Raw genomic sequence first — 27,693 nt, 5'->3', positions numbered from 1 at the left:
CCACACAGATCCCTTGGTCAGTGAGACAGATTCGACTGAGCTGTTTATGTGATAGGGCACTCAGATGAGGCTCAGATCACCATCATGCACAGGAGCAGATGGGGGATGAGACATGGAAGGACTAAATGAGGGTCATGAGGGAAAACAGACTCCATGGCTGTGCAGGTGCAGCTGCTGTAGAGGGGCTGCACAATATCCCATGAAGGCTACTTCATACACTGAGCTGAAGAACCCTATATAGAGCAGCTCCATGGTTTGAGATTAAGGGTTTCTCTGCTCCCAGCCTCTTCAACATTTGCCCAGTGCCCACTTCAGTAACTCAGGCTGTGCACTGGGCTCTGGATTTGGCCCTATGTGACCATCTTGCAGTCTGTTGTGGCTATTTAAAATGCATCAGTTAACTAAATCATGTACTGCTAGTCAGTCTGATTGTGTGCCTTTGGGTCCAATGCAAAGTCCAGTGAAATCAGTGGGAGTCTGTCCTTTGATTTCAATGGACTTTGGATCATACTTGCAAGTAACCAAGCCGCACAGCATGCATTATCAGTGTTACCTGTTCCATTCAGATACACAGTTTAGAATTCACTAACTCAGATACAAAAAACAAAGTTCTAATCTGTGACTGTTCATTGGAAAGTAAACAGGAAAAGGCTCTGAACACAGAGGAATCAAATTCAAGTTTGTGGATATCATCTCCCTCCCCCTCACCCCCCAACCCCGCAACTATTTCACCTCTAGGTTGTGAAGTATGCAACAAATACTTGAAATATATATTTTATATATGGATATTCCACATATATATTAACATGTACAAAAGCAACATTACTGGAAAATGCTCAAACCCCCATAAAGAATGGCCAAATACATAAAGCCAGAGATATTCCAGTTACACAGAGCTTCCCAGATTATCCTGCTTTTCTCCATCATCCCCATTCCCTCTGTTCATTTGAGCCTCACTGTAAGCTTGGCTAGCTAGAAACCAAAGTTCACTTAGTCTTCACATCCTGCAGAGACAGCTTAGGGCAGAATGTGCATGGAACTCCTGATGGCATGACAGCTAAGATGCATAGCTCCCAGACCCAGGAATGCCAGCCAATTCCATAAGAAGATGAAGTAACAGACCAGAGTACAGCTTCAAAAATCACACGCAATATCCTATTCAGAACCTCAGAACAGGGTTTCAGCTGAGAAGGTAAGAAGCGATTCCAATGTCAGCTTGAGCTGTATGCACGCAAATAGTTACAGTGCACAGCAGACTATGACAGAGATCAATTAATAGTTAACACACAGGAAGTTGGCTGGCCTTGTGCGGGCATTTACAGCTGTATCACAACTTCACTGTTACCGGTAGCAGCAATCTCATTTTGAATCTTCATGCTTTCAAAGAATTTCGTAAAATAAATAAATAAGCAAGCCTATAAAATTGCACCCACAATTACTTCTACAGCTAACCTACTTTTTAAAAGAAGCTGCTGTAGTTCACTCTGGAGAAAGGGAAGTGGCAGTGGAAAGGAGAAGGGATTTGTTTCAATCATATGCATTTCTGTGCATGTGCAGAGAACACAGCTACAAGCACCTAGAAGAATGAAAAATGGTGTTGGTAGTTACTGAACAGACTCACAAGCTGCTCAAAGCCAGGGAAGAAGCTACCTTTAAGAGTATGCCTCTCTGTAAGTCTCTCACAATTTCATCCCAGGATCTGAGCTAACCAGAATTCATATATATAAGATCTGAGGGGAGTTTTTATTGGATTCAGCCAGATGGCAAAAGATGGAAGGCTAAGACACCTTGGCTGAGTCTGAAACCTGAAACATGTTGGAATCCAGCAAGATTTTCTATTTGACCAGTTAAATCAATACCCCAGTCCTGCAACTGACTGTGTGTGGACCCACTCTAGCACTCATGCATAGCCCCATTGCCTACAATGAGGGTCCCCAAGAGGTGTGCCTGTACAGTCAGTTGTAGGATCAGGGCTTAAGGACAGTGAATCAACTATTAAAAGAGGAGTGAGAGGTGCTAGCTAGAAGGATCTACAGACTCAGCATGGAAGCAGTGTTTGGATGTGGAGAGAGAGATCTGTGGAGTTTTCATTCCAATTGGGAAGAATTCAACTGAGACACACACACAAAATTGAAAACCCCAAGTGGTCAAAAATCATGAGGCAGGCCCCCAACAGTTCCTGGCATTGGCTTAAATATTGTAATTTTTTTAAATGGTATTATTTTTATTTACCTGGTGTTTTGAGTGCTTTGGGGACACCTAAGTCACATTTTCAACCTTTTGTCCACAACTAAGAGAGCTAGAATCTTGCCTTTTAAAATGATATATATTACTCCTGGGGGAATTCTGTGTCACTGCGTGTGCACAGAATTCATGTCTCCCGCAGATTTTTTTTGCTGCCCCACAGAAAAATTATTTCTGACGGGGAAGCAAAGGGAAGCTGCAAGAGTGTTCATGTGCCCCTCCCTGGCAGCATAGGAAGGTTGGTTTGGGCACCTGGAACAGCTGGTAGAAACGTAAGTCACTGCTGGGGAGATGGGGTGGGCAGTCGTACGTGTGAGAGAGTGACACTTGGTCCCTCTTGCTCGCTGTTGCGGCACGCTTGGCATGGAGGGGCAAGGATCGGGGTGTTTCTGAGGAGGTAGGAGTGGGGCAGGCTCTGTCTTCTCAGACAGAAGAGAAAGTATACTCCTGGGGGAATTCTGCACCACCACACAGTGGAGAATTTTGCAGAAATTAACGTTTGCGCAGAATTTCCTTTCCCCCACAGAAATGGACTGCAGTGCTGCTAGCTGCCACTAGGGACCACTGGACCCATCAGAGCTCAGCTTGCATATAGAAGACACTGCCTGGGGGAGGCAGAGGGAGCTAGAGGGTTCCTGGCAGCTGCAGTTCCCAGCATGTCCTGAGGGAAAAAGAGCGTGGTGTGCAGGAAACTCCATGCAAGGCTGGGACCAAGCATTCGGTTGTTTCTCCCTCTGGATCCCTGGTCTCTGAGGGGGAGGGGTTGTGGGTGTCTGGCTCCTAGCTGGGCTTGGGGCAGGGAAACAGGAACTGGATTGTCATAGGGGTTTCTTTAACTCTCTACTCCTGCAGGAATGTGTGTGTGTGTGTGTATTGTTACAGACGTACTTGCTGACAGGTATTTTGAAATAAATTACCAAAATAATTGAAACTGCCGTGATTATGTAGTGTTATTTTGACAAATGAAATTTGCAGAATTTTAAAATATTGTGTGTGCAACATTTTTAATTTTTTGGTGCAGAATGCCCCCAGGAGTAATAATACACACACACACACACACACACAAAGGCAAGATGAGCTTTTTACCTAATCACAGAATTCCAAGTGCTGTAAGGAAAAATAAACCCACACCAAATATCATGAGATTCATGATAAAATCGCAAGAATTGGCAACACTGCACACAAGACATTTAGGGCCAGTCTGTAGATTAAGAAATCACCTTTGAATTTCAGAGAAGAATGAATGTGTGCACAAAAGGAGTGCAAATGTTGTGGTGAACCCCTAAATTTGATGCAAATATTACATATGTACAGTAAGGAGAGTCTTTCTGTGAAGGATATGCAGGAAATTTAACCTAATAGATTTTGTTTAAAATATTACTTAAGATATTTCAAGTACTATTAGAAAGTTAGCAGCATTCCAGTTCTGGAAACTAATGTTAAAGGAATGTAAAGGAAACCCCTATGGATCTGTATAGTCAGGCAACACCATTTTAAGCATTACCATAGAATTTATGAGATAGCCACAAGACTTGAGAGTTGGACTTCTGCCATCAGATGTACATTCATAATGTAAAGCTTCTGCAGCTACCTTTATATACATAAAGTGAGGGTTTCCAAAGTTTAGAGAGCAACGGAAGGCAGTGAAACTGAGGTTAAGTTTGGTATTAAAGTGGATACCTAGATACAACTCCTAACTCAGCACTTGGCCAAACCAAAATCTCAGAGCCAAATGGTTCTGAACTTTATATGGAGCTAAATATTGTGGTGCAGACCTATGTCCCATTGCTACTATAAGTGACTGTACTCCCCACTATTCCCCTGCACAGCTCTACCAGAGTTAGGAACAGTCTAATCCTAACTAATCACATATGGCTCAAGTCATTCCCTTTATTCCAATGTAAACTGAAGATTCTACAAATTATTATTCTCTACAGCCCCTCCCCCAGCCTTTAAAAAAGATATAAATATTAAGTCTTCCATCTTTAGGATTAGGATATATGAATAAACAATCCATATAACTCTGTAGTCTTGCCATTTGTTTTGTAGGCTTCATGTTAGTTTATCCTTGTCAGCAGCCAGCTCTCTTCCAAATATAACTTCTTCGCTATTCTTTCAAATGGCTATAAATTGTAAAGCCAAGTATCTAGTTGCAACTTTGTGTGTAGCAAGTGCAGCTCCATAGCTACACTAATTTAAATAGAGCTATGCTGATTTAGACAAACTGAAATTATCGCTTAGTTAACATTTGTGACTTAATCTTTGGTTTATTTTTCTTACGATCATTATTGTTATTTTGTAAGAAGTGCCATATTAACAATAATTCATGGTGTGCAATGTTGTTGTAGCTGTGTTGGTCCCAGGATATCAGAGAGACAAGGTGGGTGAGGTCATATCTTTTATTGGACCATCTTCTGTCGGTGAGAGAGACAAGCTCTGTGTAAGATTGAAAGCTTGTCTCTCTCACCAACAGAAATTGGTCCAGTAAAAGATATTGCCTCAGTACTGTACGGTGTCATTGAAAGGTGTGCAGCTATAGTTTTGATATTATTTTGGATTAAAATGTACCATTATAATAAACCCCTTGTGTAATATAAGCATAACAATAAAAACAAAGGGCCTGATTCTGTTGTTCTGCACTTTGTGAAATCATGTATACCCATGTGAAGTGAAAGAAAAGTGGGAGTAGTGATCTAGTAGTGTTTCACACCCACTCTCAATTCACTTTACACTGGTGTGCACAACACCACAAGGTGCAACGCAATGGGGTGCTCAAAAATCTTTACATCTTTTCAGAAACATCCCCTCAGTGCCAATTTCCTCAAGAATAGTCTGATCAGTCACTCCTTACCAACTAAAAGAGGGTTTCATCTGATCCACTCTGGACTATAACTGGGCTTCTTGTAGTTGTCAACATTCCTGAGCTGGGGTAACTTGTTGATATTCAAAAAAAGACTCAGATCTAGAAGAGGGTGTAACCCAGAAAAAAAATCATTTACCAGCTAACACTAACTTGTTTACCAAAAGAAAATGGCAAGATCGGATACTTCCTGCCCAATCTCGCTCTCTATATATTCAGTCTGAAACACAGTTCCCGTGATATGTGTTGATCTCCTCTTTTCTCTTTGGTTTGCCCCACAAAGCAAATATTTTTGTACAGCACATAGTTGCAGGCTTCTGAAAACAGATGCTAATGTTAAAAGATCCCATACAGGCCATTCAAAAAGCACTCCTTCCCACTTTTCCCCCCACCCATCCACACTCTTCCATTAAAAGATAGAGTTTCTCAGCTTCTCAAAACATATAGGCCCTATCCTGTTTCCACTGAACTGGATGCTCAAACATCCCATCAATTTCAAGGGAGCTGGATCAGACCCACAATGATTTCCTTTGTCTGAAGACATTTAAAACACATCTATGTTTTCAAAAGCAGTTATGGCTTTAGCTGAGACCCTCAGAAAAAAAATGGACGATATTAATTGTGCTTGCTTTGCATGTTGACAATGTGGCCCTGTGAAAATCTGCACTGTGGTGGTGGTGTTGGCTTGCGTACGGTCTCACACTGGATTATATTTTGTATTGGCTTGTTTGGTTTCATTTTTATTAATATTATTATTGTCTTGCTGGAAATCAACTATTCATTTGATTCATGTCTACACCTGAAAGGACTATGATTATGATGCAAACTATCACATACTTTACTTAAACATTAGACAAACGGAGGACGGTATATCTTCACCCTCCTATTGTACATGCCCAATTAATTGCATCATGCACTCCAGTACAACGGGAATACTTCCTATGTGGTTTCTGTTAAATACCTTTGTGACAGTTTCTTGGCAAGAACTGAGGCAGAGAGGTTAACATATGTTAAGAATATGTACAGCAGGCATTCCTCGTTAGAATGTAAGTAAATAGGAAACATCGCAGCAGTAGCATTTCCTGTGCTCTAATCCAGGCAAGTTTGCATTAGAAATTTCTGAGACAGATATCAGGGATATGTTCATTCTGTAACAGAACTACACTCCCAGTTCTACAGTGGGAGATCATCTTTGTACTCTTCACCCATTCCGACCCATATTCTTACCTTTTGGCCCATAAGGCTTACTTCAGGAATGTCTAGGGTGGGAAAATAAAATTAAGGATTGGAATAGCTCAAAAGCAAGCTTCTTAAAATACAAACCTAGGTACAAACAATTTCTACTCCTACTGCTGCAATGGAAGTATAGTTCCACGTGTCATAAGCATTACTGAAAAAGCTGCTTTTCTCATTAGGCCTCCTACTCTCAGAATCAGGCCATAATAAAATTTTACAATAAATTAAGGATTGAAATATATGAGGAAGTGCATACTGTTCTTTAAATCTGTAGCAGAAAGCCAGTCAGGACAGATCTGAGGCAGACATACTACAGTGACGTATATGACAAAAGGAGACAAAATAGTTTTCATGAAAACACAATTTTCTGATAAAATTCCTTGTTCAGTATTAGAAGACATAAAAGCAGAGAAAAATTTGCTTCTTATTCACCATTGTCAGACACCTAAATGGATGAGCTTGTGTTGATATATCAGGCAAATTTTTCTTCTTTAGAAATACAAAGTTGTGTGCCAAAAAGAAGAAAGAAAAACATGACACACAAGCCTTCACTTCCTAAAGATTGACAATGAGCTTCAACTACTCAGCAAAACAAATGTTTATTCAACAGTCCCATCTTCTGTTCTTTCAAAGTTTAATTTATATTTTAGTGATATATCTGTATATATAGTCTTCTTACCTATATTTCAATGCTTTTTTCAAGGATTTTTCTCTATATTACATTCTGATATTTTGTCCAGATAAATTTTAAGAAGTCCCCTAGTGATGGAGTTTCAAACACTTCCCTTCACATCCTACAGCCCATACCTACGGCTCTGCAAGATACAGTACAGTGGGGAAGAAGTGCAGTTGTCTTTGCCTATAGAAGAAACACATATAATATCTCCAAGGCTGTGCTGGCCTGCACACAATTGCCATGGCACTTGCTATACCCTATTCGCTACTCAGCCCTTCCCAGAGCTGTTCTGCTTCTAAAGATCAGTGCATAGTGGAGATGGAGTTACGGCTAAATCCCAGCTAGCTGGCCCCCTCCTTCCACAACCCATATATATGCAGCCCAATTAGGAATGCTTCCAGAAGTGCCATGCTTCTGTTTGTAGCACATCCAATATGTCACAGTTATTGTCACAGTTCAGGTCAACTGTACCTGTATTTCCTCCTCGTGGTCCAGCAAGCACACCCACTCAAGGCTCTCGGCTCATCAGCCATCACCTGTCTTGGGGGGAGATGTGCATTTCTCTCCCTCCTGACCAGGTATTTCCAGGTGGCAGAGTTCTCTGCCTACAGTGCGAGTTCCCCAGCAAGGCAGACTCCCCAAAGGAGGCCTGCTTTGCTTTTCTCTTCAGAGGATATAAATAGTTAAGTTAAGTTATCACCCAGCTTTTCCTAAACAAACACATTTATTCTTACAGAGAAAACATATTTAAAACAATAAAAAACTATATGCACTCGAATAAGCTTACCAGAGATCACCCCCCAGCCCCATCTCTACAAGGGATCCGGTTGGTGTCAGTCCTTCCAACCCTTCTCTAAGGATTGGGACCTTCCTCTAGGTCAGAAGGTCCCATCTGTTTGCAGGATCAGAAGGAAGGCCCTGAATCAGTTTAACCTCAGGCTGTTTATCCACAAGTCCTTTCTTTGTCTGTTGGCCCCTGGAGAATTCACTTTGAACATGTATAGCTGAAACTCCTCAAGAGCTGGTACCTTTGAAGGTGTTACAACCTGAGTGAATTTGCCTAAGCATCCCGTACTGTTCTTAGTTCTTGGAAAGACTATTCTTACCCTACCCCATGGAATTACCTGCAATCCCTGGCTCGTAGTGATACATAAACTTAATTCGGTGAGATCTCCCAAAAGACATTGGAATATCTGTCACAGTTAGTTAATAGATAAGGTGCCAAAAGATGGCAGAAGAATATGTAGCATAGTTCCTGGGTTTGGTAAGACCAATAAAACTTTCTGAGCATTGCAAATGGCTTCCTCTGTGCAGCTCTTGATGGAGATGGAGCTTCTAACAACATGCAATCGTTCACACTACAGTGTCTGTTTAATGCTTGAATGGAAGGATGGAACCTTTTGACACGGTCTCCCACAGTATTCTTGTCAGCAAGTTAAGGAAGTATGGGCTGGATGAATGCACTACAAGGTGGGTAGAAAGCTGGCTAGATTGTCGGGCTCAACAGGTAGTGATCAATGGCTCCATATCTAGTTGGCAGCCGGTATCAAGTGGAGTACCCCAAGGGTCGGTCCTGGGGCCGGTTTTGTTCAATATCTTCATAAGTGATCTGGAGGATGGTGTGGATTGCACTCTCAGCAAATTTGCGGATGATACTAAACTGGGAGCAGTGGTAGATATGCTGGAGGGGAGGGATAGGATACAGAAAGACCTAGACAAATTGGAGGATTGGGCCAAAAGAAATCTGATGAGGTTCAATAAGGATAAGTGCAGGGTCCTGCACTTAGGACGGAAGAACCCAATGCACAGCTACAGGCTAGGGACCGAATGGCTAGGCAGCAGTTCTGCGGAAAAGGACCTAGCGGTGACAGTGGACGAGAAGCTGGATATGAGTCAGCAGTGTGCCCTTGTTGCCAAGAAGGCCAATGGCATTTTGGGATGTATAAGTAGGGGCATAGCGAGCAGATCGAGGGACGTGATCGTTCCCCTCTATTCGACATTGGTGAGGCCTCATCTGGAGTACTGTGTCCAGTTTTGGGCCCCACACTTCAAGAAGGATGTGGATAAATTGGAGAGAGTCCAGCGAAGGGCAACAAAAATGATTAGGGGACTGGAACACATGAGTTATGAGGAGAGGCTGAGGGAGCTGGGATTGTTTAGCCTGCAGAAGAGAAGAATGAGGGGGGATTTGATAGCTGCTTTCAACTACCTGAAAGGGGGTTCCAAAGAGGATGGCTCTAGACTGTTCTCAATGGTAGCAGATGACAGAATGAGGAGTAATGGTCTCAAGTTGCAGTGGGGAAGGTTTAGATTGGATATTAGGAAAAACTTTTTCACTAAGAGGGTGGTGAAACACTGGAATGCGTTACCTAGGGAGGTGGTAGAATCTCCTTCCTTAGAGGTTTTTAAGGTCAGCCTTGACAAAGCCCTGGCTGGGATGATTTAACTGGGAATTGGTCCTGCTTTGAGCAGGGGGTTGGACTAGATGACCTTCTGGGGTCCCTTCCAACCCTGATATTCTATGATTCTATGAACCTGATCAAAAATATACTCAGGACAAGCATATAATTATTTGTGGGTTTAGATTTTGTGAGGGTCTCTTGAGGGAGAAAAAATATATTTCTACTCAGGGGAAAACCCCACATGGTCTTTTGCAGAAGAGATTAAATACATTTTTCAGCTCTCTTATTATAGGAGTTACTATCCTTGAGCAAAACAACCTCTTCAATAAAACAGATTTCTTGTTCATTCTAGGCTTCATACCAAAAGTGCAATCTAGGCAAATCATGTTCACTATGTTTTTGTGTGCCAGAAAAGCATCAAAATTTCCTAGCCCAGGCTGGGGTTGTATGGATCCATTCATAAAACAGCAGGAATATATGACAAATGTATCATAATACTCAGAAAAGAGGGTAGTTTCTTTTCCCATTTGCCAAGATCAATGCATGGTAAAACACTGACATTCCGTGTGGACATTAGTCATTTCCATAGGCTCATTCTATGGAGTAAACATTTGTCTAACTTGTTATTCTGCCTTTCCTTTCCTTTTTGCCATCTGCCTCCCTTTTCCTCATTTTTCTCTCGTTATTTTTGTATCCGTTGCAATGCTCTGGGAAGATCCCTTCCAGATTGCTGACCAGAGTTTTGGAATAGCCTCATAGAATTAATCCCAGGTTTTGAAATAGGTATAATGCATAGTCTGACTGCAATTTGATTTTTTTTTTGTTTAATTTAGTCTAGTGTAAATGCTTGTGCAATGTGGGCAAAGTCAGTAGGGTGCCTGGTTTTCAAACACGCTTGTTTACACCAAGTGCCCAAACCCACATACCTGCTTTAGGCACTGGACGTGGCAATTTGAGTGCTCAAACGTGGGATATAAAAAAGTCAAATTTTCAACTTACAGCATTCTTTCAAGAAGCTCTCCCAGTAAACTGAGACACCAGACCAGATCCTCAGCTGATGTTAACTATCACAGCTCTTTAAAAGCCTATGCTGCTTTGCCATTCATTATACACCGGTTGAAGATATGGCCCTCTATGTCTATCACTCTTCATCTCCCTCGCCAGCCATCCTCCACTTTTCTTCACTTCCACATTGTTCCTTTTGTTTCCTTGTTTTTCCTCCTCCTTTTGTCATCTGTATTTAGCTTATTCTTCTGCTCTTTGTTCTTTTTTCTCCTGATGCCTGGATTAATTTGCTTCATTTCCTTGGTTTATGTCTTCCTAGTTTTGTCCCTCTGTATTTCTCTTGCCATTTGCTTTTCTCTTTCTCTCCATTCCATTTTTCCCTTGCTTCCTGCTTTTCCTCTCCATTAATCACCATTTTTCTCTAAAATCTTTTTTTTTTCTTCCCACCTATTTTTTGATGGTCTTCCTATGCAAGGAATCAGTGACCAGATTGCTCCATGGTATTTCATTGGGAATATTTTAAGATATATCATTACTGGGACCTCTTTGCCAAAAACGAATTATTATAGCAGACTGTTCAAAAAGCCATCCACTGGTAAATTCAGGTTTAGACCAAATCCATTACACACAATGGTTCTGATCGCTCCCTTAGCTGACACATCCCTACCCTATACCGTAAATACAGTTTGAACACTTAACAAATTACTCACTTTATGTCGCAAAGCAGTAAAACTCTCCCAGGGACACACTGTCTCTGATGGACAGGGTGTTTTGTTGGTTGGATAATGACAGGATATAAAATAGATCGGTACAAACACAACAGAGGGCTATATTTTAACGTCGTGTCAAAGACTGGATTGTTCAGTCACAACTATTTGGCTGTGATACTGAATGGGATAATTTCTCTTTAATTCTTAATTGACTCCACTAATTGATGTTGTGATTAAATGTTGAAAAATACCATTAACTATGTTTTTTTCTGAAAGGCACTTAATAAATATCTGTTTTCTATTGTACTTCAAAGTACCGTTAAGCAAGTTGTTAACCACACAAAGGCAACTCTACAGTAAACGATATTCCTAGCACAGTTAGCATTATTGGCTTTCTAGTCTCTGGGGCTATACACTAAAGCAGTGAGAGCCTGGGAGAGCCATTTACTCACACAGAATTGCAAAGAGCCAAAAATAACCAAAGAAGGACATTTTGACACTGCTGTGATGTTTGTATCATGGCACTGCAACATGGCCACTCATGTTAATGTCGCACCATAATACTTGCAATGCAAGCATAGTGATTATTTTGTGCCATCCTGAGATTATTCAGCACCATGGTATTTATTCTCTTCTTCTTTCATTCACGGTCATCTGATCTAGTCCATCTTGTCTGCTAAGTGTTAACTGTCTCCATGTTTCTGGGAGATTAGCACCAATCAAGTACACGGACTCCACAAAACACATGAGCAGAGCCCCAGAGAGTTAGGTGGGGGCTTCAGTGTCATGGATTGAGTAGTACTACCACTGAAGTAATTTTCAGAGTCCCCATCTCCATGCAATAACTCCTTGTTTATACTGTGTAACGTTGATAAACATACATTCTACATTGTTTTATAAAGATGCGTGGAAGTCAGTATGTTAGAAATGCCGCTTTCAGCATGCTTTATTTTCAGTGAATAAATATCAGGAGGAAAGATTTGCCTCCAATAGTTCTTAAAAACCCAGTATAAATGTACCTGCCTCTAACTGAGCAGAGGCCGATTTATAGCAGCTACCTATAATGTGGATTCCACATTAGCTGTAATTCCAGCAACCCTTTCTGGGACACTGGAGAAGACCTGAAGTGTCCATCTTGTGTGATTCCAAAGAAATACAATCCAGCAAAATAAGTAGACGGTTAAGGACTGTTATTCAACAAAATGGTGCAAGGTGGGACACGCTGGTTGTCCTGCAGCCTTGTAACAGGCTTCCTACTCCACTCTTTGGACCACCACCACCACCAAGTGGACACTTTCAAGTTTATAAACACCCATGTGTTATTTATTGTTCACCAGTACAGCATTGTGCAGCAACATACAACTGGAAGTAAACTTCAGCCTTAGCCCACTTTCTGGAGAAGGAGAAGGCAAGATCTCCCCGTCCTGAGATCCTGTACCCTTGGTCCCTGCCATCTTTCCCCTTTGCACCTCCTTCCTGACTTTTAACTCTTCCCACCTGATGGGCTGGTCAGTGTCCTGTCTAATTAAGCCCTTCAGCCCCAATTAAATCCACTCTGGGAGGGAAATACCCAGTATCGTAGTGACCAGAACGCTGAGTCAGCTCTGGGCTCAAGCACTCTGTCATAGGCCTATCCTCCATGCTGCCCATATGAGGAGTGGATTTTACTCCCCACACTGATCCTTCACATCCTATGCAGTAAAGGCTGAGAGCAGCATTATGGAGGTAGTTAGTGTGCAAGAGGGATGGAAGACCTTTCACTGCCCTTCCACATACTTGAAAAAACAGAGGAACAGAGAAAAACTTGGCTTTATCTTGACATCAAATTCAACTTTTACAAACTTGGCTGTCAGAGGAAAAACAACTGATAGTATCCTCACTAGCAAATACTACACAACTTGGCATTGCCTTTCTACAGCTCCTTGCCAGATTGGTGTAATGCCCCTGTGTTTGCAGTGAAATTTCTGAACATTCCTCTAGAGCTGCAGTGAATCCAGGTACTCCCTTCTCTATCCTGGTATGATCTATGGGCAGGCAAACTGGTGTACCAAAGCGATCAAAAACCTTTAGTACCACGTCAGTATGTGCATATGTCCCTTGTTTTGTTTATTTTCCTTTTGTTTTGGAGTGTAAAAGCAGATAATACTTAACATATGACCCAGCCCTTTCAACTGATGCTGCAAGAATGTTATATGGCTCATTCCCAGCTGGAGAGTGTTTGAACTAACCACACAAACTCAGTAATTAATTTCACCATGGTCTAATATATTACCACTGAGTTGAATGAGTTAGGATACCACAAGAAGGAATCCCCATTCCTCTGAGTCCTTAGTAAGGCTCATCATGTAGTAATATGAACAAATCATGTTTTTGAACAGCAGAAAACAACATTTGATAAAGCAGGAAAATAAACAACTCAGTAAGTCTTTCTGACAGGGTGTACAGGCCCCCTTGGGATTCTTTCAGGGAATGCTCTTGGGCTGGAAGAACCCTGTCCCATTTGGTACATCAGAATAAAACCCCATGAGCCATGCAATCAATGTAGTGCTTTTACAAGCCAGCGCACTTGCTGCCCAGGAAGCCAGTTACAGCTACCAGTGTATCTATACTGAACTGTGATCCAGATACTAATTGGTTTTCATAATTCTTTGGAAGCAGAACTCCTGATGAGCAGGAGGGAATTTCTCTCTCTGGTATCTGGCTAAAAAGAAAAGAGCTGAACATTAGGGCTGGTTGAGCTAGAAAAGACAGCTGGCCTCATTACATTTAAACAAGCCGAGAAGGAAGACAGAGGAGGACAAGAGGTCCTCTCTTCAGAAGCTCCTACTCTCTAGAAGCCAGGACACTGAGCTCTGAGAAGCAAGAACTTAAACTGTACATTTTACATTGTCTGATTTAGAGACTTGAAATATTGTTAACTATAGTAGGGATATATAGGCAGTGAATCTGGATGCTGCTACGTTAGATCTGGAAACACTCCCACTGGTAAATAAAACTAGAATGCCAATGAGGTACTTTCAACTTAGATTCCTGGTGAATGTTCTATCAAGCCCTGCTGACCCCAGGGACTTCCACAGTTCATTTTTAAAAATTAATTAATTAAATTATTCTCCCAGATGGTGAGCCCAGCAACTCAAACTATAATCCTCCAGACTCACACCAGCCTATTCACAATACATCAAAGCTGAGATTTCTTTTCCCCTCCCTAAAAGCATTCAAGCAAGCGGAAGAGCAAATACACTCTTTTGTCCATCAAGATACAAAACATATTAAAGGAGACATTTGAATTGCAGGGGGAAAAAATCTGCTTCTTATTATATAGCTAACAATTAAGGAGTGGGAAAAACAAATTCTGAAATGACTGCAAATTACTACTGTTGTTTATGCCATTCAAAACACATCCATTGAGTGGTAGGAACTCACATGGCATTTTATACACATACAACTATGCAGTTCCCAATGATCAAACATTTAGTGAACTATTTTTCCCCCGACAACATTCCTAAACTGTCTGATGCTCTGCAACTAAAGGTTAACTAGGCCTGCAAGGAGGCTCAGGGCAGGAAGTACATATTGCAACAGACATGTGGACCAGTAGTCAAACCATCAACAACATGATTGTTACAGTTAACTGGTTTTCATTTAGAAGTGTGTCTTTTGCTTCTGTTCCTCCCTACTGCCCCTAAGCAAGTTTGAAGACAGGCTGCTCTTTTCTTTGCAATGTGTGATAAAGATCACTTAGTAGTTAATGTGACAAAAAATGTGTGGCTTACCTTACCTGACCCTCTTTTAGATCTTTAAGAAAGAGTAATGCTGGAAATATAGCTCTTGCTGCCACTGAGAATGAAGCTTTTGCCCACACACGGCTCTGCTGTGAAATAGAGAGATCAAAGAATTACACACACACTTCAACAGAACTCACATAACTGCAAGAGGTAACATACTGAAAGGACTATGGATTCCAATAGCTTCAACCCAACATCTACGCATCTCGTGACTCTGCTACCTACTTAATCCACTCTGCTCACCCACTGAATATTCTGCTCATATCAAGTATTGTCATTAAAATATATGTAGCTTGCGTGATGTCTTAACAAGACATAATTGTTATCAGAAAGCTCCTTTACTCAGTTCATTTTTCTGGTTACATTGTAGCATCAACATTTATGCAATTCTGTTATAGTCAGCCCCTTACTGCTATTGTGAATTCCCTCCGCCCAGAAGGATGGTGGCCATTTGTACCTTGATAGTTCCATTGGCAGAAAAGTATCTTAAAGATACCTATACCTGATAAGATTTCTGCAGCATCTTTGTGAAGGAAAATGCATCTTTTGAGACATTTTACAAAATCGCTCTGGCAGAAAAAGAAAAAAAAAAAAGCTGCTCCCTAAGTCTCTGCTAAACACAATGACCAAGGCAAAGTTCAGTGGAGGGGTATATGCATGGGACAGGTGATGCCTTTAGGGATGCCCCATTGACATGTTATGACGTTTTGGCCCCAAAGTATATTTAGAAGAGAGAGAGATTATTCCAGGAGATGGGGCTTTAAGAAAAGCACCAGATTTTACAAGACATGTGTCAAGGTTCCTCCCCCACTCTGAACTCTAGGGTACAGATGTGGGGACCTGCATGAAAAAACCCTCCTAAGCTTATCTTTACCAGCTTAGGTCAAAACTTCCCCAAGGTACAAAATATTCCCCCCGTTGTCCTTGGACTGGCCGCTACCACCACCAAACTAATACTGGTTACTGGGGAAGAGCTGTTTGGACGCGTCTTTCCCCCCAAAATACTTCCCAAAACCCTGCACCCCACTTCCTGGACAAGGTTTGGTAAAAAGCCTCACCAATTTGCCTAGGTGACTACAGACCCAGACCCTTGGATCTTAAGAACAATGAACAATCCTCCCAACACTTGCACCCCCCTTTCCTGGGAAATGTTGGATAAAAAGCCTCACCAATTTGCATAGGTGACCACAGACCCAAACCCTTGGATCTGAGAACAATGAAAAGGCACTCAGTTTTCTTACAAGAAGACTTTTAATAAAAATAGAAGTAAATAGAAATAAAGAAATCCCCCCTGTAAAATCAGGATGGTAGATATCTTACAGGGTAATTAGATTCAAAAACATAGAGAACCCCTCTAGGCAAAACCTTAAGTTACAAAAAAGATACACAGACAGAAATAGTTATTCTATTCAGCACAATTCTTTTCTCAGCCATTTAAAGAAATCATAATCTAACACATACCTAGCTAGATTACTTACTAAAAGTTCTAAGGCTCCATTCCTGGTCTATCCCTGGCAGAAACCAGCATACAGACACAGACCCTTTGTTTCTCTCCCTCCTCCCAGCTTTTGAAAGTATCTTGTCTCCTCATTGGTCATTTTGGTCAGGTGCCAGCGAGGTTACCTTTAGCTTCTTAACCCTTTACAGGTGAGAGGAGCTTTCCCCTGGCCAGGAGGGATTTCAAAGGGGTTTACCCTTCCCTTTATATTTATGACAACATGGGATAAAATTGCAAGACTTAGCAACACAAGTTCTAACACAACTGTAATATAAACAATGTCATACTCACAGTCACTAGTCCAATGCCTTGATTTTTTTTTCCAAACCTTTGATTCTGCTCACCTCTACACTTGTCCCTGATTCCATCCTGAGCCTAGATCTAGTCTTGTTATAGTTAGGTCCCAAATTGTCCCCCCACCTCTCCACATTGCTGTTCATTAAGCCTTTTTCAACACAAAAGCATCCAGAGCTAAAGCCCTAAATCACTATGAATTTCCAGTGTGTATGAAAACATATTGGGCCAGATTCTCTGCCGGTGTAAACTAGCACTCTCCATTATTTCTTTAGTAACTAAGGCAAGCCACTTTAATTAACAGGGCCACCCTAAAGCTTGTGTCTGTTCTCCAAGTCACATGCTGTTTTATTTATTAGACAAATTGTTCATGTTCATGACTATAGATTTTAAACAGATTTCTAGTGAAAATTACCACACTTCCATATGTACTTCATCAATTCTGAATTTTACTACTACTAATTTTCTATACAGCACATGCCAGTTCCCTGAGTTACAAATACAGGTGGTTAATACCTGGGTAATTGTATTTACCCAGCTCACGTGTGTGTTTTGAGGATTAGCCACAGTACTTTTAGCCAGGCCAGAAGTGAAGTGCTTCTTCTAGAATTTCCAAGCCAGACATTAAAAATGCACCCAGCAGTAGTGCTGGTACCATATACTCCATGTGACATATTTGTGGGTAGAAACATCTTCCACCAGTGTAAACTATGGAGTCAATAGCATTTAGGTGACACATATTCCAAAGCCTTTTCTAGTGAACAGCACTCCTGTTCATGTCATACTCTCCAACGACCTGATCCTGTCAGCTTTTATGTACATGCTTAACTCTAAGCATAAGAGTAGTCCCACTGATTTAAAATTAAGCATGTGCATAAGTACAGGATTCAAAGCCCAGTGAAGGCAGTGGAGTGACTCCCATTGATTTCAATAGGCTTTGGATCAAGCCGTAAGAGAGCTGGAAATAAAAAAATAACAAACCTCTTTATCCTAAAATATTTTGCTAAATCACACTAGAACTGTGTATGCCTTCACCATGCAGATGCTCACCTCTTCCCCCCATACCAGCAACATTAGCACTGCTATAGCAATCCTTTCGCTACTCTGCTCGACCTTTCAAAGGAAGAAAGCTTCCAATAATTGAATGTTTAATTCTCAAGTGGTACATTTCAATTATCTGCAGGGATCTGAAAGGAAAACCAAGGGCTTAATGAGTGGACAGCTAGAATTTCAAGGCGCAGGTCATTTTTCAATCATCCGTGTCTTGACATGCTGTCCTAATCAGAAATGTGTGGAATTGATGTAGACATATCTAAAACGTATCTTTACTGTCAGGAGATTGAAAAACAATATTCTATTTCCCTGAAGGGATTTTCCCAACCCTGCTTCTTGTTTTGTACCTGAAATATGGGGCAGAGTCCTGTTTTAAAAATCAGAATGGAGATCCTTGCTAGCAGATATTTCAGCAAAAATCAGAAGGAAATGCTTTGCCAACGTAGGCAGTAGGTCTTCAGGGATTTTTCAAGACTGTGCTGACAAAAGCAAAACATATGCTCATTCAGGACAATTTGTACTTCACAAACATTTAGCAGCTAGTACAGAGGAATACAAATAGAGACAACAGTGTGCGCATATTAAACCAGAGCTCCCTGTTTCACCCTTATTCAATAGATACCTGCGTCTTTGTTCCCATTCTTCAAAAATCTGCACAATCCTAACCTTTGGTGCCATTTATTTCACGGTCCAGTTTTGTTTTACTGGTACTTTTATAAGCAGCTATTTTCTTTTTCAGTTACAGGAAAGACAACAATGAAGACAAGAGCAGAAAAGAGAATTCACTGAAGCTACAAGTGAGTAATAAGAGAATAAGAAGATTTATGGATGAAGGATTTCAGTAAAGGAGAATTTACAGAAAAAAAACAAATATTCCTACATTGGCTAATAACACCTATAAGAACATAAGAACGGCACTACTGGGTCAGACCAAAGGTCCATCTAGTCCAGTATCCTGTCTTCCGACAGCAGCCAGTGCCAGGTGTCCCAGAGGGAATGAACAGAACAGGTAATCATCAAGTGATCCATCCCCTGTTGCTCATTCCCAGGTTCTGGGAAATGGAGGCTAGGAACACCATTCCTGCCCATCCTGCCCAATAGCCATAGATAGACCTATCCTCCATGAATTTATCTAGTTCTTTTTTGAACCCTGTTATGGTCTTGGCCTTCACAACATCCTCTGACAAGGTGTTCCACAGATTGACTGTGCGTCATGTGAAGAAATACTTCCTTTTATTTGTTTTAAACCTGCTGCCTATTAATTTCATTTGGTGACCCTTAGTTCTTGTGTTATGAGAAGTAGTAAACAACACTTCCTTATCTACTTTCTCTACACCAGTCATGATTTTATAGACCTCAATCATACCTCCCCTTAGCCGTCCCTTTTCCAAGCTGAAAAGTCCCAGTCTTATTAATCTCTCCTCATACAGAAATTGTTCCATACGCCTAATCATTTTTGTTGCCCTTTTCTGAATCTTTTCCAATTCCAATATTTATTTTTTGAGATGGGGCGACCACATCTGCACACAGTATTCAAGATGTGGGCGTACCATGGATTTATATAGAGGCAACATGATATCCTATTATCTATCCCTATTATCTATCCCTATATCCCTATAGCTGTCCTATTATCTATCCCTTTCTTAATGATTCCCAACATTCTGTTCACCTTTTTGACTGCCACTGCACATTGAGTGGATGTTTTCAGAGAACTATCGACAATGACTCCAAGATCTCTTTCTTGCGTGGTAAATCTAATCTTGAGTGGTAACAGCATGAAATCACAGCATGCTGAAAACAACATTTATTGAAATGAAAGAGAAAACAAAAGTAAACTAGAGAAAGATGAATGTATATAATAAGTATAAACAAAAGAAATTAAGTTGTACCTCCTAAGATGGGGCAGAAGACAAACAGCTGTCACCTGGTAATATCTGAGGATTCCTAAAATATACACACCCCTGGGCACCCTGAAATGCTGGGTGGAGTTGCCTCTGGAGACAGATAGTTAGAAGTGACACCACTTATGACGTACCCCCGGCCACCACTGTTGTTCTGGAAGGGACTCTCAGATACATGTTCCTTGTTAACAGAGGATGCCTTTGGGCCCCATGAAAAGGAGTAAACTGAGATTTTCTTTTTTCAAAACTAAGTTTCTAGAATTTTACCTTTCAAAGATAGCCTTGAAAACAAACAGAATGCTAGGTTAGACTGGAACAAGCAGCTGCATTCCTGCAGCAGGAGTCCGAGAAGAATCTACAGTTCCCTCCCCCTCCTTTTATATAAAATTAGAGTTAAGTTTGCTGCGTATCCCAAATGATCATCTTTCAAGTCCTTGCCCCCTCCCCCCCACCAAATATCCTCAGGACAGTCCCATGCAAACTGGTGTGATGACAGTAGACAAGATGGAAGTTAACCCATATATGCTGAGGTTAACTTTCATATTCCTAGCCCTCTCAGGGACTAGAATTGAGTGAGCTGGTGCTCACCTCCCGCAGCTCTCACAATAGTGGCACTTGCTGCAAAGGAAACAACCATTTTATGTTCTCACCTGGGAGAGCACCAGGTAGTCCCGGTTGGCCATACCAGCAGTGCATCAGGAGGAGAAGCTGGGCCAACCTGGTGCTGCAACTGAGTGAGAGTCCTGCAACCATTGTAGCCTGACTCTGGCCCAGTGACCAGGCCTACCCCAGAGACCTACTCCATCAGCCAGCAATCAGAGGAGATCCACTCTTTTAGTCAACCCACACAAACCCAAGCTGGAGAGACCCATCTACTTCAGGAACCAAAGGGGTCACATTTCCCATCCAGACTGCAGAAAGGACTCTCTTAGCCATATAACCAGCTACAAAAGAGACAAAGTCTGTGAGACAACAGACCTCCCACCCCTTCTGAGGGTGTGATGGGCAGTTCCAGATAACTAAGAAGGGGAGCCACCTAGAGGATCCTCCAGGATGGGCTGAGGGAAGCACGGTGGATGAAGAGGTACTGGGCTGAGGTGGGTGATTTTGGGGAGGAAACAGAATAGAACGTATATAAAGGGGGATATAGAACTGATAATTATTTGGGATCAATACATTTGGTGGCCGGGGATATAGTACCAACTGGGGCACTGGGAGAAAAAAACTATTTTACTCAAGACACGTCATGTGCTTTGCCTAATGATGTAGTCATCATCGTGTTCTCATTACACCTTTGGCGTTTAGGACGGTGATGAAGCTCCTCCACTTCTGTCTGTTTCTGGCAAGTCTTTCAATGGGTCTCCAGCTGTGCCCCAGGTTTTTCAGCTTGGCTTCCACAGCTCTTCACCATGCTGTTTTTGGGCGGCGTCATTTTCACTTGCCTTCAAGTATCCATCTTATTGCTATTCTGGTGATAGAATCAGTTTCCATCCAAAGCACATGGCCCATCCATCTCCAGCGCCTCCTATCAATGACGGTGCTCAGATCCTCTTGGCTGCATTCTGTCAATAGATCTTGGTTTGAGACTGTTCTGAGCCAAAAGATACGGAGGATTTTTCTGAGGCAGGTTGTATGGAATGAAGACAGTTTGGACAAGTCATACTTTCTAATTCCCCAGCATTCTGCACTGTAAAGTAATGTTGAAAGTACGCAGCTCTGATAAATCTTGAGTTTGGTTTTGGTGGTGTATTTTGATGATTTCCAGACAGTATTTAAGCTCCTGAAGGTGTTCCTGGCTTTATTGATTTTGTTCCAGATGTCCTGGCTTGTTCCACCATCCGGGCTGATGGTGCTGCCCATGTATGTGAATGTTTCTACATTGGTGAGAACATAATCCTCTATCCGTACTGGTGATGGTGAGGCAATATTAAAGGTCATGATATCTGTCTTATTGCGATTGATTTTCAGTCCAATTTGCTGGTTGAATGTGTTGAGTCAAGTTGTTTTTTCTTGTATATGGTGTTGGGTATGTGATAGGAGTTTGCCATTGACTGGGTAATGCAGTGTACAACAGAAGACATGCCAACAGGCATTAAATGGACACCCTTTCATCCTTGAAGACCTGGACTTCGCAGATGATCTCGCTCTCCTATCACATACCCAACACTATATACAAGAAAAAACAACTGATGTGGTGCCTCTTGTTAAATTTTTGGCAGAACATCACTTCTGCCAACTTTTTGATGTCTACTGACTGTGCCCCAAAGAATGTGACTGATCACCTACCCCACCTCTCACAGCTGCAACACCTTTTTTGAGAAGCACTGCTTTCATTGGCAGTAGAAGCAAAATTCTAGCGACACCCACAGTTCTGAAGGACAGGAGTGCAACAAAATAGCTGCCCCACCCAAATTGTTCTGAGCCTTTGGTCCCATCAGGACTAGCTGATGTACCTTGATTTCCCTGCTTTTATTCTTTCCTGGTTTGTTATGAACTTCTAAAGTTACAGCCATAGTAAAAAAAGAAAAGAAAAAGGCAGACAAAAGTGAACAGCACACCCTCTCATTAAATAACTGCTGGGTGAAACAGGATGGGATCTGATTTTTTAGAATACCAGAACAGACACAGACTGTGATATATTCAGGGACAGTCTTCAAGAGCTTAATGTTACTGATCCCGTGCTTCCCAGAAAAAGCAATTATCCAAATGTTAAAAAACATAAAAACCCGTGAACAGTTATTAAACAAGGAAGTACAAAGGGCTTACCCATATGAGTAACCATGCACATAAAGTACACAGGGGATTGTTAATTGGATACACAGCCTTTCACTGTGAGGTCGCTGGTGGGAATCCAGCTTGGGTCGGCCATTGCCAAAAGCCATTACCAGCGATGGAGCCATTTGATGGCTGCTTGGTGGAGTATGTGGAATGAGTAGATGATTACATCCTGACCCACATCATAATTCACACACACATACACACACACTATAACTGGCACCTGTCAGTCTCAATGGAGAAACCAAGGATGGAATGGACATAGAGACTTAATTTCCCTCAGCTCTAAAATAGATCCCTCCAGCTCAGTGGTGAGAAGATCATTGGTGAAGTAGCAGGAAAAAGATGGTAGCACTTAAAATACCAGTGCTGAACTATGCTGAGAGTGATAGCATCAGACCCCAGGGCTGCCACCCAGTCACCTATCACTAGCATTATATTCACTAAAAGGGAGGAAGAGCAACTAGAAATATTAACAGTCTATGCAGTGAGGAGAGACCAAAGGCAAACTGTTTTAGGCTACAGTTACAAGCCAGGGCTGAAAGCTTCCTTCAAAAGAGTGGGAGGTGGGGTGGGGAATTTACGTAAATGAATGGAGAGCAGTGATTTTTCCATCTGCCCCTTAGCAAGGGTTTGCAACAGTGAGACAGTTTTGCAATTAACCCACAGAAGGGAAATATTGTCTCACTCCCTTTATTTTTGAGTAAATATTAATAACTTTAGCGTTGACAAAGTCAGGTGAAACTAAAAACTGCCTCAGAGGCAAAGCATGCCAAATGGAAATGCTCAGTTATTTAATAATCTCCCCACTGATTTTGTCCTAAAATAGGCTATGACTCTGGAAGTGCAGGGATTTTGCAACGCCAGACTGGGGAGTTGGAGGTGGAACCCACTGTGCGTTCTATTTAACACTTTTTTAAAAAGGGAGTGGGGTTAGAATCGGTTTGTTGTTTTTGCATGTGGAAATATCAGCCAAGTGTCTCAGGTAGCAGAAGTCAAATGCAGAGCCAACACGGTAGGTTTCCAAGCTTTACAGGAACACTCAGACAGAGGAGGAAGATGGCTTAGAAACCAGTCAAAATCGGTACATTGACTAAGGGAGGAGGGCTAAGAAAACATAGGCAGTGATGCTTTAAGATCTCTCATTCTCCTGGCAGACCCAACAGTCAGCCCACTGGGCAGAGTCGCTCTTCAGACTGAGTGCTCAACTATTTCTCGTATTAGTTCAAAGAACAACAGCTGTGCAAATCTTCTCCAACCAAAAACCAAAAGGTGCAAAATTAGACTTTTAGCCATTTTTATTACCAGGTGGGGGGAAACGAGTGGCCATAAGCCTAAGGACAGCTCACCACCAACATCCATGAAGACTGGCGGAAAGAAGCAGGTTTCCCAAGGGAATCTATAGGCGTAGCCATTGATGATCCTCAGTGCATTCATCCCACCATCCTCAGCATATTATGGCTTCTCCTCCATTGAGCCTAAAAGTTTGGCTACCTATCCACACAATCACCCCCTCCAAACAGGACTGGTTTTCTCCTACTACTTCTTGTCTTCGTGAAGTAAGACAGTATACATCTTCTGGAGCCAGACTTATTCAGGCTGTAACCAATGCTGGACAGAGGGAGGTGGTCTGCGCATCTCCCGTTCAGGGGCTGCAAGGGTCTGTTTTAGCTACTGGCATAGGCCAGGGCAACCCTAAGATTTGCCTCTGTCAGTGGCTCCTCTGGACCTTTGCAGGGACAGTGATTCCCTGGAATGTTCCCTGCTTCCCCAGCTCCACCCTCTGCTTCTTCTGGCCTGCCCTCAGGCCCACTCCATATCAGACCCACCTCAGAACACTTCCTTCACTGGGGACCCCTGCAGAGGTGGTGCAGAGCCAGCTCTGTGCCAGGCATAAAGGGCCCCTGAGCCAGCCAGTGCTATTGCTATTCACTGGGATGGAGGCTAATTCCTGTCCTGTGCCCATTTTCAACTAGTCTAGCTGGCAGGGCACCAATGAACAGAGCCCCTCTCTGGTATCTCTGCAGAGTAGCCTGTAGGCCTTTGTGCCCACTAATAACAAGATATTATACTGCTGAGCCCAGACACCATGTTTCAAGTCTTTGGGGGCTATATTAGGCCGCACTAATACCCTATTATGTATTAGATAATTAAATTAAGTTAAATTCATATGTAACAAGTAGTGAAAGTTATATGTAACCTGCACCAACACACTGTACCTCTCCATCCCCCTCTAGTGGCTGGCTCTTACAGAGGTTTGAGTCTATATAGCCTTTGAGCTAACAGGCGATTCTTTTTGCCCACTGTTTAGATCAAGAAATCCCAGGTTTGATCCCCACTGCCAACAACCCAGCCAGATATATATAAAATCACACCACAATACCAATGAAATCCATTATTCATGACTGACATATTCCAAACATTCATTTCCCATTAGTTGAGGAATATACTTGTGCTCAAATCAGTCAGAAGTCAATTCCCCTTGAGTGGCACAAGACATTATATCAATGATTTAATGAGACATTTTCTATACACACTAGCTTTGCATCTAATGAGCATCTCTGCTTAAAGAAACAATTGGAGCACTATCAAGATGTCAGTGTATATACATACTCTTTCTAAAGCCAGTTTAGGGACTGTAAAAGATACAGAACGGATGATATTGAAAAATATTGCCCATACAGTGATAATGTAGTACCTGGGATGATCGTGCAAGCTTCTCCCCACAAACCATACCATGTCGGTTCTGTTCTGACCAGGTGGGAGAATTATGTTCAGCTACCACGGCTTTTCATTTCTTAGCTTCAGTGTTAAGAATGCCACTGAAGATGCCAGATGTAGCGGTTTCATGTGATTTCTCTTGATGTTTGAATTTGAAATGATTCAGCTTTCTTCACAGAGGCTGCTGGAAGAGCCATCAGATAATATCAGCCAAGCAGATGGCTGAACCAGTGATCAGGAGATGAAAGGCTCTATATTACACAACCAATTCCTGAGCCACACAGGCCCCCACATACGTTTGTTTTAAACATCCATTCATTTTGTTAGAATTCCACCCCTTACTAGGACCATTTCTGCCTATATGGTATTATAGCATCATGATGTGTGGGATATGATTAGGGAACACATCACCCTGTAATCTAGAGCACTCTAGGAACCAATGTAACAGATATATTTAAGAACTGACTTGGTTAAAGTGAGATAATTTGTTTTAACAAGTTCCTCTTATGATGTGCATAATTTAGTGGATCTTACTATGCTGATTTCATGCATGCATAACAAAATCCTGGAACTCACTCAACTGTACTTCAAATCATACCAAAATTTAAGCCACACTGGTGCACAATGCTCTGAGTGTTCTATTGCAAGTGTGATTCTACTCTCAAGATTTGAGAGTATGAAAATGGCACCTTTCTGCTCAGTAAATCTACTTCCCAGATCGACTCAGTTTCAATAGCTTAATTTAGGGACAACAATTCATTATTACTACCTTACACTGCAGCACCAACACCACTAAGAAAGTGATCCAGAGTCTATTCTTTGTTGTGCATTAACTAATTGTTTACTACTGTAAGTTCCAGTTGGTTGCATGTGTGCCAACTCATTAAGGCAATGGATTCAGACTAGTGTCACTGCGGGAAGAAGTGGGAAAACTCTGGGGTTCAGATATCCCACAAGACCTAATTTGGCCCACAGAGTCTTTATTAGAAGTGTTGAGGAAGGAGATGGAAAGGACTCAATTTCACCTTCAGATCTCATCCTGAGTTCCATGGGCTGGCAGTTAAAAAAAATAATTAACATTTGTAAACATGTAAACTAAGTTCATTTGGTGCATGAGCTCATACAATCAACAGGACATTGAATGTCATTTTTAGGGAGTAATTCTTCAGCATACAAATTAAAATATTTCTTAATTTAACATTTTTATGAATAGAACATTATGACTCTTCCATTTTCCAGAGATGGCCTGTGTAAGCTGGTATGCAGAGAGACCCATTAGATCTTCCCCGGGTCTCTTCTGTCTAAGAGATGGGAAGTGTATCTGGTTTGCTGCTCTTGGTCACATGTCCTGCAAGTAGTTACTAGTTTTGAAGGGCACTACCAGGTACACAAAGACACTCATATGTGTTCCAAGGCTCAGTGCCCAGTTACAGCTTCCCTCCAGTTTCAGTATCCTATACGGCCATACTCCACGAAATATCTTCACTCTTTGGAACAAGTGCATTTCTTAGTGGTAACATGCCTCAGTACATAAGAGGAAAGTGCTTCGTATAAAATAATTTTCCTGCCAGAAGCATTATCCGGTACTCTTAGATCACATGAAAACTAAAAATTGTCAATGCCTTGTTTATTCTTTCAATATACAAATTGTGAATGGCAAGCCTCCAAAATGACTAGAGGTTCAGTTCCATTAAGCACACAGAACTATACAGCTTTGGGACCAAGGTTGGGAAACTTCTGAGAAAAAGCTTGAGAAACGTGTGGCATTTCTAACTCAACTGGAAATACCAGAAATCTTCCCTTTGGCTTATAAACCAGACAATGAAAATATGTAAGAATCAAACCAAAGAGTTATTCACATTTTTTGAACCTCAAGTTCATTTTGGGTCTGAGGTGACGGTTCGGGACAGTTCTAACTTATCTGACTCACTTTGCCCAGCCACATATAGAACACAAACGCTTCATGTTACCAGAGAAAATTCTTTCAGTAGCTAACTCTGTGCAATACTGCAAGGGACAGAACTATCCAACTTTTCCCTTAGAAAAATATGACAGTATTTCACAATGGTAGTACAAAATCACTACTGTGTCATTATTGTAACCTGTCATTTTTAGGACCACTCCTGCAAAATACCAAAATTAAGCCGAAAACCCTAAGTACTGCATGAGGCAAAAACAAACCCAAATTTAGTAGAATCAATTAGGGTGCAACGGACCATTATCCAGCAGAACCGAACTGGTGTAGGGGGAGTGCTTGCTCCTGAAGGACGTTGCAGCTTGCATATCTGCTCTCTGAGATGCCTGTGGTATTCTGGCTGGGTCATCCACAAATGCCTCCATGAAATCTAAACACACAATGTTAGCTGTGGCTTTAAGCCACAGTACAACCCAGTGGCTTAGTGCTCATGCAAGTATCATACAATCACAGAATACGAACGATCTTCAACCAGAGTCAATGCACTGGAAACGTTGCTGATGGATTTGACTTCAGAACATTTTGGTTTGTCTCACTACTTGACAATAAACCCTCGTA

At 41.7% G+C, this 27,693-nt stretch overlaps 1 long non-coding RNA gene across 1 annotated transcript; it reads left to right on the top strand.

The window, feature by feature from the left end:
- Positions 1–1,018: 1,018 nt before the first annotated feature.
- LOC140915318 (uncharacterized) lies at positions 1,019–21,572 on the top strand. Its single transcript, XR_012160130.1, has 3 exons — positions 1,019–1,192; positions 18,503–18,772; positions 21,481–21,572. It is a non-coding gene; the product is annotated as an uncharacterized lncRNA (long non-coding RNA).
- Positions 21,573–27,693: the final 6,121 nt, after the last annotated feature.

Source organism: Lepidochelys kempii, chromosome 7 (assembly GCF_965140265.1).
Source record: "Lepidochelys kempii isolate rLepKem1 chromosome 7, rLepKem1.hap2, whole genome shotgun sequence".
NCBI lineage: Eukaryota > Metazoa > Chordata > Testudines > Cheloniidae > Lepidochelys > Lepidochelys kempii.
The sequence above is the reverse complement of the archived record's forward strand: the minus strand, read 5'-3'. Positions and strand labels throughout refer to the sequence as shown.